Genomic DNA, 13,391 nt, shown 5'->3' with positions numbered 1-13,391 from the left:
TTTGTATTCTATTCACTGTGTCTGTGTTTTGTTTTCTTGTATTCTTTTGTTTGTGTTTTGCTTTCTGTTTTCTCTATTTTCTCTATTTATCTGTATCTTCTGTTCACTACTTCTCGGTATTCTGCTATATATCTACTAAGTGACACAAATTAATGAACTTAACTAATAACCCCGGCCCTACTAAGAACTCCCCAGTTCTTACCCCTTCTCTCTCCCTTCCCCCTTCAGATGGAAGCAGGAGTACCCTTCCGTAATCTATTGATGACCATTTCGCAAAGAGGAATTCCGCTCTAGGTAGTCTTCTGAGTCTAAGGTGAATCTCTTTATCTGTTTATATGTATATACTATGAGACCAGCCGATGTCTGCACCCCGTCGTATGCGCATTTTAGCCTAAATCCTGTGTACGAGACTCCTGTTGTGTGGCTACCTGATGAGGTACCAGAGAGATGTCATATGGCAACGTCTGATCGTGCAGAGGAATAGTAGATGATGTTCCATCTTTTGGTGACGTTCCACCTGACTTGAGTTTTGAAGACTTAGAATGCACTTTCCCTCGCTTTAGTAGTTTAGAGGGACTAGGCGAGTATATAGTCTAGGCTAGCCTAGGTGCCAGCTTAGGGACCTCTTGAACAGGTCAGGACCTGGGATGTTGTATGTATGTATATGTATATAGTTATTATCTAGCTATATCTAGGGGTGTTCTAACTAAAAGTCTATACTCTAATAAAGGCTGGATCACTGAATGTTGTTAGCTGCTTGTGATGTATTTATGTGTGATTGTTTATAACTGTTTTATCTGTTTTTATTTGTGAATTGATTATAAATGATTATGTTTATTAATCCAAACGTTTTCAGGAAAAAAAAGTACCTCACTAACTAACTACGCTTTTAACAACGAATCAGGCTCATATAATAAATAATAGATAATAATTAGGATGACAAATTGGTAGCACTCGGTTTCTGGTATGTCCTAGGCGTACTGAAAATTGGGTCGTTACAATTTGGTATCAGAGCAGTTCGTTCCCAGTAGAGCCTGGGGAGTGGACTGACTATGCTTCATTGCATACTCTGCTTGTGTGTCTCATGCTGTTAGGGTATCTTCAAGATACATTTGGCATGAATGTCTATGAGTGCTCATTTTGGCAATGTTCGTGCCTAGCTTGAGATATTAAAACTGATCACCTTAATGTTGATTCTTTGGTGCGGATAAGACCTCAATGACTGTGAATAGACATGGTTTAATCGAGCTCCAAAAGACAAATCGACGTGAGCCACAGCTATCTTCATAGTTGTTATGATCTTCATGGCTATGGCTGTGTGAGATTTGGATGCTGTAAGGAACAAACCGATCTCTTCGTTAGGACAGCTTGAAGGATATAGACCGCTTGAAAATGAATTCTTGCACGCGGCTGAAATTTTGAGGGCAAAATTTTCTTTTAGGAGGGTAGAATGTAACAACCCTAATTTTCGAGTACGCAAGATCTTTTCTGAAGACACGGATTTCTCTGGAAGATTAGTAAAGGGAACACCTCTTCTGTATCATCAAGCATCTCAATCCTCATTGTCATTATATTATCTTTAACTCAGGACCTTAGTTGAGACAAGCCCGACAACGCAATCGCGAAGAACCTAGTTTTTGAACTGTATCGGTTAGGAGTTCTGATTCTAGTTTTTGTAAATAGTCTCAGTTTGACGAACCGGACTCGACTCATGAGAGAAGAGAGATAATAGTATAATATTATCATTATATTAGTATTAGAAGATGCTTGAATGATATTATAAAGTTACTGGTACGCGGAATCGTGATTACACTTTAATTATGTAAAATTCATTGCTCTTTCTTTCCCTGGTAATGGCGCCAAAAACATGATGCCAAGACCATGGTTCACAACTCCGTGTAACTGACCAGCAAGTGCACTGGGTCGTCCAAGTAATACCTTACGTGAGTAAGGGTCGAATCCCACGGAGATTGTCGGTATGAAGCAAGCTATGGTCACCTTGCAAATCTCAGTTAGGCAGATATACATTGATAATGGTGTTTTCGAATAATAGTTAATAGAATAGGGATAGAAATACTTATGTAAATCATTGGTGAGAGTTTCAGATAAGCGAATAGAGATGCTTTCGTTCCTCTGAACCTCTGCTTTCCTGCTATCTTCATCCAATCAGTCTTACTCCTTTCCATGGCTGGCTTTATGCAAGGGCATCACCGTTGTCAGTGGCTACATCCCCTCCTCTCAATGAAAAATATGCTCACATGCTCTGTCACAGCACGGCTAATCATCTGTCGGTTCTCGATCATGCTGGAATAGGATTCACCCTCCTTTTGCGTCTGTCACTAACGCCCAACAATCGCGAGTTTGAAGCTCGTCACAGTCATTCAATCATTGAATCCTACTCGGAATACAGACAAGGTTTAGACTTTCCGGATTCTCTTGAATGCCGCCATCATTCTAGCTTACGCCACGAAGATTCTGGTTAGGAGATCTAAGAGATATTCATTCTAGCTTATTTCATGTAGAACAGAAGTGTTTGTCTGGCACGTGTTCATAGGGGAGAATGGTGATGAGCGTCACACATAATCATCACCTTCATCAGGTTCTTGGGTGCGAATGGATATCTTAGAAGCGAAATAAGATGAATTGAATAGAAAACAGTAGTACTTTGCATTAATCTTTGAGGAACAGCAGAGCTCCACACCTTAATCTATGGAGTGTAGAAACTCTACCGTTAAAATTACATAAGTGAAAGGTCCAGGCATGGCCGAGATGGCCAGCCCCCAAAACGTGATCACAGGATCAAAATACAATCCAGGATCCAGGATGTCTAATACAATAGTAAAAGGTCCTATTTATAATAAACTAGCTACTAGGGTTTACATGAGTAAGTAATTGATGCATAAATCCACTTCCTGGGCCCACTTGGTGTGTGTTTGGGCTGAGCTTGAGTGTTGCACGTGTAGAGGTCCTTCTTGGAGTTGAACGCCAGCTTTTGGGCCAGTTTGGGCGTTCAACTCTGGTTTTGGCTCCTTTTCTTGCGCTGGGCGCCAGATTTGGGTAGAAAGCTGGCGTTGAACGCCAGTTTACGTCATCTATTCTTGGCCAAAGTATGGACTATTATATATTGCTGGAAAGCCCTGGATGTCGAATTTCCAACGCAATTGGAAGCGCACCATTTCGAGTTCTGTAACTCCAGAAAATCCACTTTGAGTGCAGGGAGGTCAGAATCCAACAGCATCAGCAGTCCTTTTTTAACCTCTGAATCTGATTTTTGCTCAAGTCCCTCAATTTTAGCCAGAAAATACCTGAAATCACAGAAAAACACACAAACTCATAGCAAAGTCCAGAAATGTGAATTTAACATAAAAACTAATGAAAACATCCCTAAAAGTAACTAGATCCTACTAAAAACATACTAAAAACAATGTTAAAAAGCGTATAAATTATCCGCTCATCACAACACCAAACTTAAATTGTTGCTTGTCCCCAAGCAACTGAAAATCAAATAGGATAAAAAGAAGAGAATATACTATAAATTCCAAACTATCAGTGAAACAGAGCTTCAATCATATGAGCGGGACTTATAGCTTTTTGCCTCTTGAATAGTTTTGGCATCTCACTTTATCCATTGAGGTTCAGAATGATTGGCATCTATAGGAACTCAGGGTTTAGATAGTGTTATTGATTCTCCTAGTTCAGTATGATGATTCTTGAACACAGCTTTTTTATGAGTCTTGGCCGTGGCCCTAAGCACTTTGTTTTCCAGTATTACCACCGGATACATAAATGCCACAGACACATAATTGGGTGAACCTTTTCAGATTGTGACTTAGCTTTGCTAAAGTCCCCAATTAGAGGTGTCCAGGGTTCTTAAGCACACTCTTTGTTTTTGCTTTGGACCTTGACTTTAACCGCTCAGTCTCAAGTTTTCACTTGACACCTTCACGCCACAAGCACATGGTTAGGGACAGCTTGGTTTAGCCGCTTAGACCAGGACTTTATTCCTTTTAGGCCCTCCTATCCACTGATGCTCAAAGCCTTGGGATCCTTTTTATTGCCCTTGCCTTTTGGTTTTAAGGGTTATTGGCTTTTTGCTCTTGCCTCTTGGTTTTAAGAGCTTTTGGCTTTTTCTGCTTGCTTTTTCTTTTTTTTTTTTTCTTTTTTTTTCGCCTATTTTTTTTTTCTGCAAGCTTTGTTCTTTGCTGCTTTTTCTTGCTTCAAGAATCATTTTTATGATTTTTCAGATTATCAAATAACATGTCTCCTAGTCATCATTCTTTCAAGAGCCAACATATTTAACATTCTTAAACAACAACTTCAAAAGACATATGCACTGTTCAAGCATACATTCAGAAAACAAGAAGCATTGTCACCACATCAATATAATTAAGCTAAGTTCAAGGATAAATTCGAAACTCATGTACTTCTTGTTCTTTTGAATTAAAACATTTTTTTATTTAAGAGAGGTGATGGAGTCATAGGACATTCATAACTTTTAAGACATAGTTACTAACTACTAATGATCATGTAATGAAGACACAAACACAGATAAGCACATAACATAGAAACAAAAAACAGAAGAAACAAGAACAAGGAATGAATCCACCTTAGTGATGGTGGCGTTTCCTTCTTGAGGAACCAATGATGTCTTTGAGCTCTTCTATGTCTCTTCCTTGTCTTTGTTGCTCCTCCCTCATTGCGTTTTGATCTTCTCTAATTTCATGAAGCATGATGGAGTGCTCTTGATGTTCCACCCTTAGTTGTCCCATATTGGAACTCAAATCTCCTAGGGAGGTGTTGATTTGCTCCCAGTAGTTTTGTGGAGGAAAGTACATTTGAGGCATTTCCGGGATCTCATGGTGATGAGCTTCATACGCCTCTTGAGCTCCATGAATGGGCTCTCTTGCTTGCTCCATCTTCTTCTTAGTGATGGGCTTGTCCTCTTTAATGAGGATATCTCCCTCTATGTCAATCCCAGCCGAATTGCATAGGTGGCAAATGAGGTGAGGAAAGGCTAACCTTGCCATAGTGGAGGACTTGTCAGCCACCTTGTAGAGTTCTTGAGGTATCATCTCATGAACTTCCACCTCTTCTCCAATCATGATGCTATGGATCATGATGGCCCGGTCTATAGTAACTTCAGACCGGTTGCTAGTGGGAATGATTGAGCATTGAATGAACTCCAACCATCCTCTAGCTATAGGCTTGAGGTCCAATCTTCTTAGTTGAACCGGCTTGCCTTTGGAGTCAATCTTCCATTGAGCTCCTTCCACGCATATGTCCATAAGGACTTGGTCCAACCTTTGATTAAAGTTGACCCTTCTAGTGTAGGGGCGTTCATCTCCTTGCATCATGGGCAAGTTAAACGCCAACCTCACATTCTCCGGACTAAAATCTAAGTATTTCCCCCGAACCATTGTAACATAGTTCTTTGGATCCGGGTTCTTACTTTGATCATGGTTCTTGGTGATCCATGCATTGGCATAGAACTCTTGAACCATTAGGATGCCGACTTGTTGGATGGGATTTGTTAGAACTTCCCAACCTCTTCTTTGAATTTCATGTCGGATCTCCGGATACTCATTTATTTTGAGTTTGAAAGGGACCTCGGGGATCACCTTCTTCTTGGCCACAACAGCATAGAAGTGGTCTTGATGGGCTTTGGAGATGAACCTTTCCATCTCCCATGACTCGGAGGTGGAAGCTTTTGTCTTTCCTTTCCCCTTTCTAGAGGATTCTCCGGTCTTAGGTGCCATCAATGGTAATGGAAAAACAAAAAGCTTATGCTTTTACCACACCAAACTTAGAATATTGCTCGTCCTCGAGCAAGAAAAGAAGAATAGAAGAAGAAGAAGAAGAAATAGAGGAGTGGGAGAGTGGGAAGTGTTTCGGCCAAGAGGGGTGTAGAGGGGTGTGTTGTGTGAATTTGATGAAGAATGGAGGGCTTTATATGGGGAAGGGAGGGTGGAAAGGTTTCGGCCATATGGGTGGGTTTGGGTGGGAAATTGGTTTTGAATTTTGAAGGTAGGTGGGGTTTATGAGGTAGGTTTATGGGGAAGAGTGGATGGATGTGAGTGGTGAAGAGGTGATGGGGAAGAGAGTTTGAGGTGATTGGTGAAGGGTTTTTGGGGAAGAGTGTTTATGGGGTTGTGTGAAAGAAAGTGGTGAGAAGAAGTGAGTGGAGGTAGGTGGGGATCCTGTGGGGTCCACAGATCCTGAGTGGATCCTGTGGGGTCCACAGATCCTGAGGTGTTCAAGGATTTACATCCCTGCACCCATTAGGCATGTAAAAATGCCTTTGCATACAACTCTGGGCGTTCAGCGCCAGGTTGGTGGCCATTTTGGGCGTTCAACGCCCATTTGTGTGCCATTTCTGGCGTTGAACGCCAGAACCATGCCTGTTCTAGCGTTCAGCGCCCAGAAGCTGCCCATTTTGGGCATTCAGCGCCAGAACCATGCTCTGTTCTGGCGCTGAACGCCAGACAGATGCTCCTCCAGGGTGTGATTTTTCTTCTGCTGTTTTTGATTCCGTTTTCAATTTTTATATTTATTTTGTGACTCCACATGATCATGAACCTACAAAGACATATAACTAAGAAAAATATAGTTAGATAAATAAAAATTGGGTTGCCTCCCAACAAGCGCTTCTTTAATGTCAATAGCTTGACAGTGGGCTCTCATGGAGCCTCACAGATGTGCAGAGCTTTGTTGAGACTCTCCAACACCAAACTTAGAGTTTGGATATGGGAGTTCAACACCAAACTTAGAGTTTGGTTGTGGCCTCCCAACACCAAACTTAGAGTTTGACTGTGGGGCTCTGGTTGACTCTGCTTTGAGAGAAGCTTTTTCTGCTTCCTCTCCATGGTTGCAGAGGGAGATCCTTGAGTTTTAAACACAAGGGAGTCCTCATTCCATTGAAGGGCTATTTCACCTCTGTCAACATCAATCACAGCTCTTGCTGTGGCCAAGAAAGGTCTTCCTAGGATGATGGATTCATCCTCTTCCTTTCCAGTATCCAGGACTATGAAATCAGCAGGGATGTAAAGGCCTTCAACCTTTACTAACACGTCCTCTACTTGTCCATAAGCCTGTTTTCTTGAACTGTCTGCCATCTCTAATGAGATTTTAGCAGCTTGCACCCCATAGATTCCCAGTTTCTCTATTACAGAGAGGGGCATGAGGTTTATTCCTGAACCAAGGTCACACAGAGCCTTAAAGATCATGGTGCCTATGGTACAGGGTATTATGAACTTTCCAGGATCCTGTCTCTTCTGAGGCAATGTCAGTTGATCCAGATCACTTAGTTCATTGATGAACAAGGGAGGTTCAACTTCCCAAGTATCAATGCCAAATAATTTGGCATTCAGCTTCATGATTGCACCAAGAAACTTGGCAGTTTGCTCTTCAGTAACATCCTCATTCTCTTCAGAAGAGGAATACTCATTAGAGCTCATGAAGGGCATAAGGAGGTTCAATGGAATCTCTATGGTCTCTAGATGATCCTCAGAGTCCTTTTGTTCCTCAGAGGGAAGGTCCTTATTGATCACTGGACGTCCCAGGTCCTCCTCCTTGAGATTCACGTCCTCCACTCCCCTTGTAGGTTCGGCCATGGTGCTTATGTCAATGGCCTTGCACTCTCCTTTTGGGTTCTCTTCTGTATTGCTTGGGAGAGTACTGGGAGGGATTTCAGTGATCCTTTTACTCAGCTGGCCCACTTGTGCTTCCAATTTTCTAATAGAAGACCTTGTTTCATTCATGAAGCTCACAGTGGCCTTGGATAGATCAAAGACTAGATTTGCTAAATTAGAAGTATTTTGTGCAGAGTTCTCTGTCTGTTGCTGAGTGGATAATGAAAAAGGTTTATTATTGTTAAACCTGTTTCTTCCACCATTATTAAAGCCTTGTTGAGGCTTTTGATCCTTCCATGAGAAATTTGGATGATTTCTCCATGATGAGTTATAGGTGTTTCCATAAGGTTCACCTAAGTAATTCACCTCTGCTATTGCAGGGTTCTCAGGATCATAAGCTTCTTCTTCATAAGAAGCCTCTTGAGTACTGTTGGATGCAGCTTGCATTCCATGCAGACTCTGAGAGATCATATTGACTTGCTGAGTCAATATTTTATTCTGAGCCAATATGGCATTCAGAGTATCAACTTCAAGAACTCCCTTCTTCATAGGCGTCCCATTACTCACAGGATTCCTTTCAGAAGTGTACATGAACTGGTTATTAGCAACCATGTCGATGAGTTCTTGAGCTTCTGCAGGCGTTTTCTTTAGGTGAATGGATCCACCTGCAGAAGTGTCCAGTGACATCTTTGATAGCTCAGATAAACCATCATAGAATATATCCAGGATGGTCCATTCTGAAAGCATGTCAGAAGGACACTTTTTGGTCAACTGTTTGTATCTTTCCCAAGCTTCATAGAGGGATTCACCTTCTTTTTGTCTGAAGGTTTGAACATCAGCTCTAAGCTTGCTCAGCTTTTGAGGAGGAAAGTACTTGGCTAAGAAAGCCATGACCAGCTTATCCCAAGAGTTCAGGCTGTCTTTGGGTTGAGAATCCAACCATAATCTAGCTCTGTCTCTTACAGCATAAGGGAAAAGCATGAGCCTGTAGACTTCAGGATCTACTCCATTAGTCTTAACAGTATCACATATCTGCAAGAATTCAGTTAAGAACTGAAAAGGATCTTCAGATGGAAGTCCATGAAACTTATAGTTCTGCTACATCAGAGAAACTAATTGAGGTTTCAGCTCAAAGTTGTTTGCTCCAATGGCAGGAATGGAGATGCTTCTTCCATGTAAATTGGAATTAGGTGCAGTAAAGTCACCAAGCATCTTCCTTACATTATTATTATTTTCGGCTGCCATCTCCTCTTCCTGTTCGAAAGTTTCTGAAAGGTTATCTCTGGATTGTTGTATTTTAGCTTCTCTTAATTTTTTCTTCAGAGTCCTTTCAGGTTCTGGATCTGCTTCCATAAGAATGTTCTTATCCTTGCTCCTGCTCATATGACAAAGAAGAGGGCACAGAAAAATAATAATAATAATAGAGATCCTTTATACTACAGTATAGGGATCCCTGTGTGAGTAGAAGAAGAGGGGAAGACAAAGAATGTAATATAATGGAAGAAACACAACTGTGAGGATGGCAGAGATGTGAGATGAGATGTTAGTAGATGAATAAATAAATAGAATAAGATGAGAGAGAAGGAATTTTCGAAAATGATTTTTGAAAAAGAGTTAGTGATTTTTGAAAATAGATTTTGAAAAATGTTAGTAATTTTCGAAAATTAAGATTTAAAAATTAAAAATTAAAATAATTAATAAATTAAAAAAAATTTTGAAAAAGGGGGAAGATATTTTCGAAAATGAGAGAGAGAGAGTTAGTTAGGTAGTTTTGAAAAAGTTAAGAAACAAACAAAAAATTAGTTAGTTGGTTGAAACAAATTTTGAAAACCACTTTTGAAAAGATAAGAAGTTAGGAAGTTAGAGAAGATATTTTGAAATCAAATTTTTGAAAAAGATAAGAAGATATTTTTGAAAATATATGATAGAAATTAGTTTTTGAAAAAAGATTTGATTTTTAAAATCTCAATTAATGACTTGATTCACAAGAAATCACAAGATATGATTCTAGAACTTAAAGTTTGAATCTTTCTTAACAAGCAAGTAACAAACTTTAAATTTTTGAATCAAAACATTAATTGATTATGTTATTTTCGAAAATTTGATATAAAAATAAGAAAAGGATTTTTGAAAAATATTTTTGGAATTTTCGAAAATAACTAAGAATTTTGAAAAAGATTTGATTTTTGAAAAAGATTTTGAAAAAGATAAGATTTTCAAATTGAAAATTTGATTTGACTCATAAGAAAAAACTTGATTTTAAAATTTTTGAAAAAGTCAATCCAAATTTTCGAATTTGATGAGAGAAAAAGGGAAAGATATTTTTTTGATTTTTTTGAATTTTTTTTATGATGAGAGAGAAAAACAACAAAAAGACTCAATGCATGAAAATTTTGAATCAAAACAATGAATGCATGCATGAATGATATGAGTGTCAAGATGAACACCAAGAACACTTTGAATGTCAAGATGAACATCAAGAATATATTTTGAAAAATTTTTTATGCAAAGAAAACATGTAAGACACAAAACTTAGAAATCTTTCATGTTTAGACTCTAAGATTCAAGAATGCATATGATAAACATGAAAAGACACAAAACAAAAAATCATCAAGATCAAACAAGAAGACTTACCAAGAACAACTTGAAGATCATGAAGAACACTATGAATGCATGAAATTTTCGAAAAATGCAAGATGCACATGCAAATGACACCAAACTTATGACATGACTCATGACTCAAACAAGAAACACAAAAAATATTTTTGATTTTTATGATTTTATGATTTTTTTTTGGTATTTTTCGAAAATTGATTGAAAAAGAAAAATAAGGATTCCAAAATTTTTAATATGAATTCCAAGAATCTTGCCATGTTAGTCTAAAGCTCCAATCAAAGGGTCAGGCATGACTTAATAGCCAGCCAAGCTTTAGTAAAAATATGAGTGTAATTCATTCAATTTTAAGCCAAAACCTGAGTCCAAAAGAATTTAGACATGGCTTTACAGCCAGCCAGGCTTTAGCATGCTTCATGCAACACTAGAATTCATTCTTAAAAATTCTGAAGAAAAATATATTTTTGAAAACATTTTTATTTTAAAAGAAATTTTTTTTTTCGAAAACAAGGAAGAAATTTTTGAAAGATTTTTTTGAAAAATTTTTGAAAATAAAACAAAAAGGAAATTACCAAATCTGAGCAACAAGATGAACCGTCAGTTGTCCAAACTCGAACAATCCCCGGCAACGGCGCCAAAAACTTGGTACGCGGAATCGTGATTACACTTTAATTATGTAAAATTCATTGCTCTTTCTTTCCCTGGTAATGGCGCCAAAAACATGATGCCAAAACCATGGTTCACAACTCCGTGTAACTGACCAGCAAGTGCACTGGGTCGTCCAAGTAATACCTTACGTGAGTAAGGGTCGAATCCCACGGAGATTGTCGGTATGAAGCAAGCTATGGTCACCTTGCAAATCTCAGTTAGGCAGATATACATTGATAATGGTGTTTTCGAATAATAGTTAATAGAATAGGGATAGAAATACTTATGTAAATCATTGGTGAGAGTTTCAGATAAGCAAATAGAGATTCTTTCATTCCTCTGAACCTCTGCTTTCCTGCTATCTTCATCCAAAATCAGTCTTACTCCTTTCCATGGCTGGCTTTATGCAAGGGCATCACCGTTGTCAGTGGCTACATCCCCTCCTCTCAATGAAAAAGATGCTCACATGCTCTGTCACAGCACGGCTAATCATCTGTCGGTTCTCGATCATGCTGGAATAGGATTCACCCTCCTTTTGCGTCTGTCACTAACGCCCAACAATCGCGAGTTTGAAGCTCGTCACAGTCATTCAATCATTGAATCCTACTCGGAATACCACAGACAAGGTTTAGACTTTCCGGATTCTCTTGAATGCCGCCATCATTCTAGCTTACGCCACGAAGATTCTGGTTAGGAGATCTAAGAGATATTCATTCTAGCTTATTTCATGTAGAACAGAAGTGTTTGTCAAGCACGTGTTCATAGGGGAGAATGGTGATGAGCGTCACACATAATCATCACCTTCATCACGTTCTTGGGTGCGAATGGATATCTTAGAAGCGAAATAAGATGAATTGAATAGAAAACAGTAGTACTTTGCATTAATCTTTGAGGAACAGCAGAGCTCCACACCTTAATCTATGGAGTGTAGAAACTCTACCGTTAAAATTACATAAGTGAAAGGTCCAGGCATGGCCGAGATGGCCAGCCCCCAAAACGTGATCACAGGATCAAAATACAATCCAGGATCCAGGATGTCTAATACAATAGTAAAAGGTCCTATTTATAATAAACTAGCTACTAGGGTTTACATGAGTAAGTAATTGATGCATAAATCCACTTCCTGGGCCCACTTGGTGTGTGTTTGGGCTGAGCTTGAGTGTTGCACGTGTAGAGGTCCTTCTTGGAGTTGAACACCAGCTTTTGTGCCAGTTTGGGCGTTGAACTCTGGTTTTGGCTCCTTTTCTGGCGCTGGGCGCCAGATTTGGGTAGAAAGCTGGCGTTGAACGCCAGTTTACGTCGTCTATTCTTGGCCAAAGTATGGACTATTATATATTGCTGGAAAGCCCTAGATGTCTACTTTCCAACGCAATTGAAAGCGCGTCGTTTCGAGTTCTGTAACTCCCGAAAATCCACTTTGAGTGCAGGGAGGTCAGAATCCAACAGCCTCAGCAGTCCTTTTTTAACCTCTGAATCTGATTTTTGCTCAAGTCCCTCAATTTCAGCCAGAAAATACCTGAAATCACAGAAAAACACACAAACTCATAGTAAAGTCCAGAAATGTGAATTTAACATAAAAACTAATAAAAACATCCCTAAAAGTAACTAGATCCTACTAAAAACATACTAAAAACAATGTCAAAAAGCGTATAAATTATCCGCTCATCAGTTACCTGGTCTGTTTTAGTTAAAAACAGGAAATCGGTTTAACTTGGTTCACAGTTTACTGGTGCAGCTTAGCACCGGCACTCTCTGATGACTTTAGCAATGCTAAGGCCTCATTATACATGTTTTATTCTCATAATAAATATGTTACTAGTGTCATTTAAGCTAGTAGCTCAAAAAATAATTTTTAGAGATGTTTTTACAAGTGTTCTGATACATCTAGTTTTAGTAGTTATACACTTGAGATATTTTAATATTATTTTAACCCACCTCCAAGCCAACCAATCACAACTCACCTTACACCCCCAAGATACTCCAAGGCTAGTCATTTACTCCCTTTGGCCGAAAATAACAAGAGAGAAAAGAGAGAAACTTTCATGAACACTTAATCTTCAAAGCTTGATTTCTTCCGAACTAAAACTCAAATCAAAACTCCGATTTTACCAAAATGATCCTTTCTTCTTTCTCTACATAACCATGTAACTTATCAAGGCTGGAAATAAGGTGAGATGGATGTTCCTTTCCCCTTTCAATTCGGTTTTCAAGGAAACATGCTTAAACATGTGTTTTCTTGATGTTCTTCCTTAGGAATCATGCTTAACTTGACTTGAGGGCCAAGAAACGTGACTTTCCAGCAAGTCTAAGGTTAGAAATCACCTCCTAACGTGCTGAGGGAGATTTGGTTAGTTGAGGGTATTTGGATTTAAAGTTGTTCTTGATGTGATTTAGGAGGAAAAAGTGTTAAAGGACCACCTGAAAGTCTAACTGAATTAGGAGCAGCAAAACCAGGTAGGGTGTGACGAAATTAATCTTGATTATTTGTGTTTGAGTTTTGTG

At 39.0% G+C, this 13,391-nt stretch overlaps 1 non-coding gene across 1 annotated transcript; it reads left to right on the top strand.

Moving 5' to 3' along the window:
- Positions 1-8,369: 8,369 nt before the first annotated feature.
- On the top strand, positions 8,370-8,477 carry LOC148577879 (small nucleolar RNA R71). Its single transcript, XR_015903620.1, has one exon. It is a non-coding gene; the product is annotated as a small nucleolar RNA R71 (small nucleolar RNA).
- Positions 8,478-13,391: the final 4,914 nt, after the last annotated feature.

Source organism: Arachis ipaensis, chromosome B1 (assembly GCF_059453495.1).
Source record: "Arachis ipaensis isolate K30076 ecotype BB chromosome B1, ASM5945349v1, whole genome shotgun sequence".
NCBI lineage: Eukaryota > Viridiplantae > Streptophyta > Magnoliopsida > Fabales > Fabaceae > Arachis > Arachis ipaensis.
The sequence above is the reverse complement of the archived record's forward strand: the minus strand, read 5'-3'. Positions and strand labels throughout refer to the sequence as shown.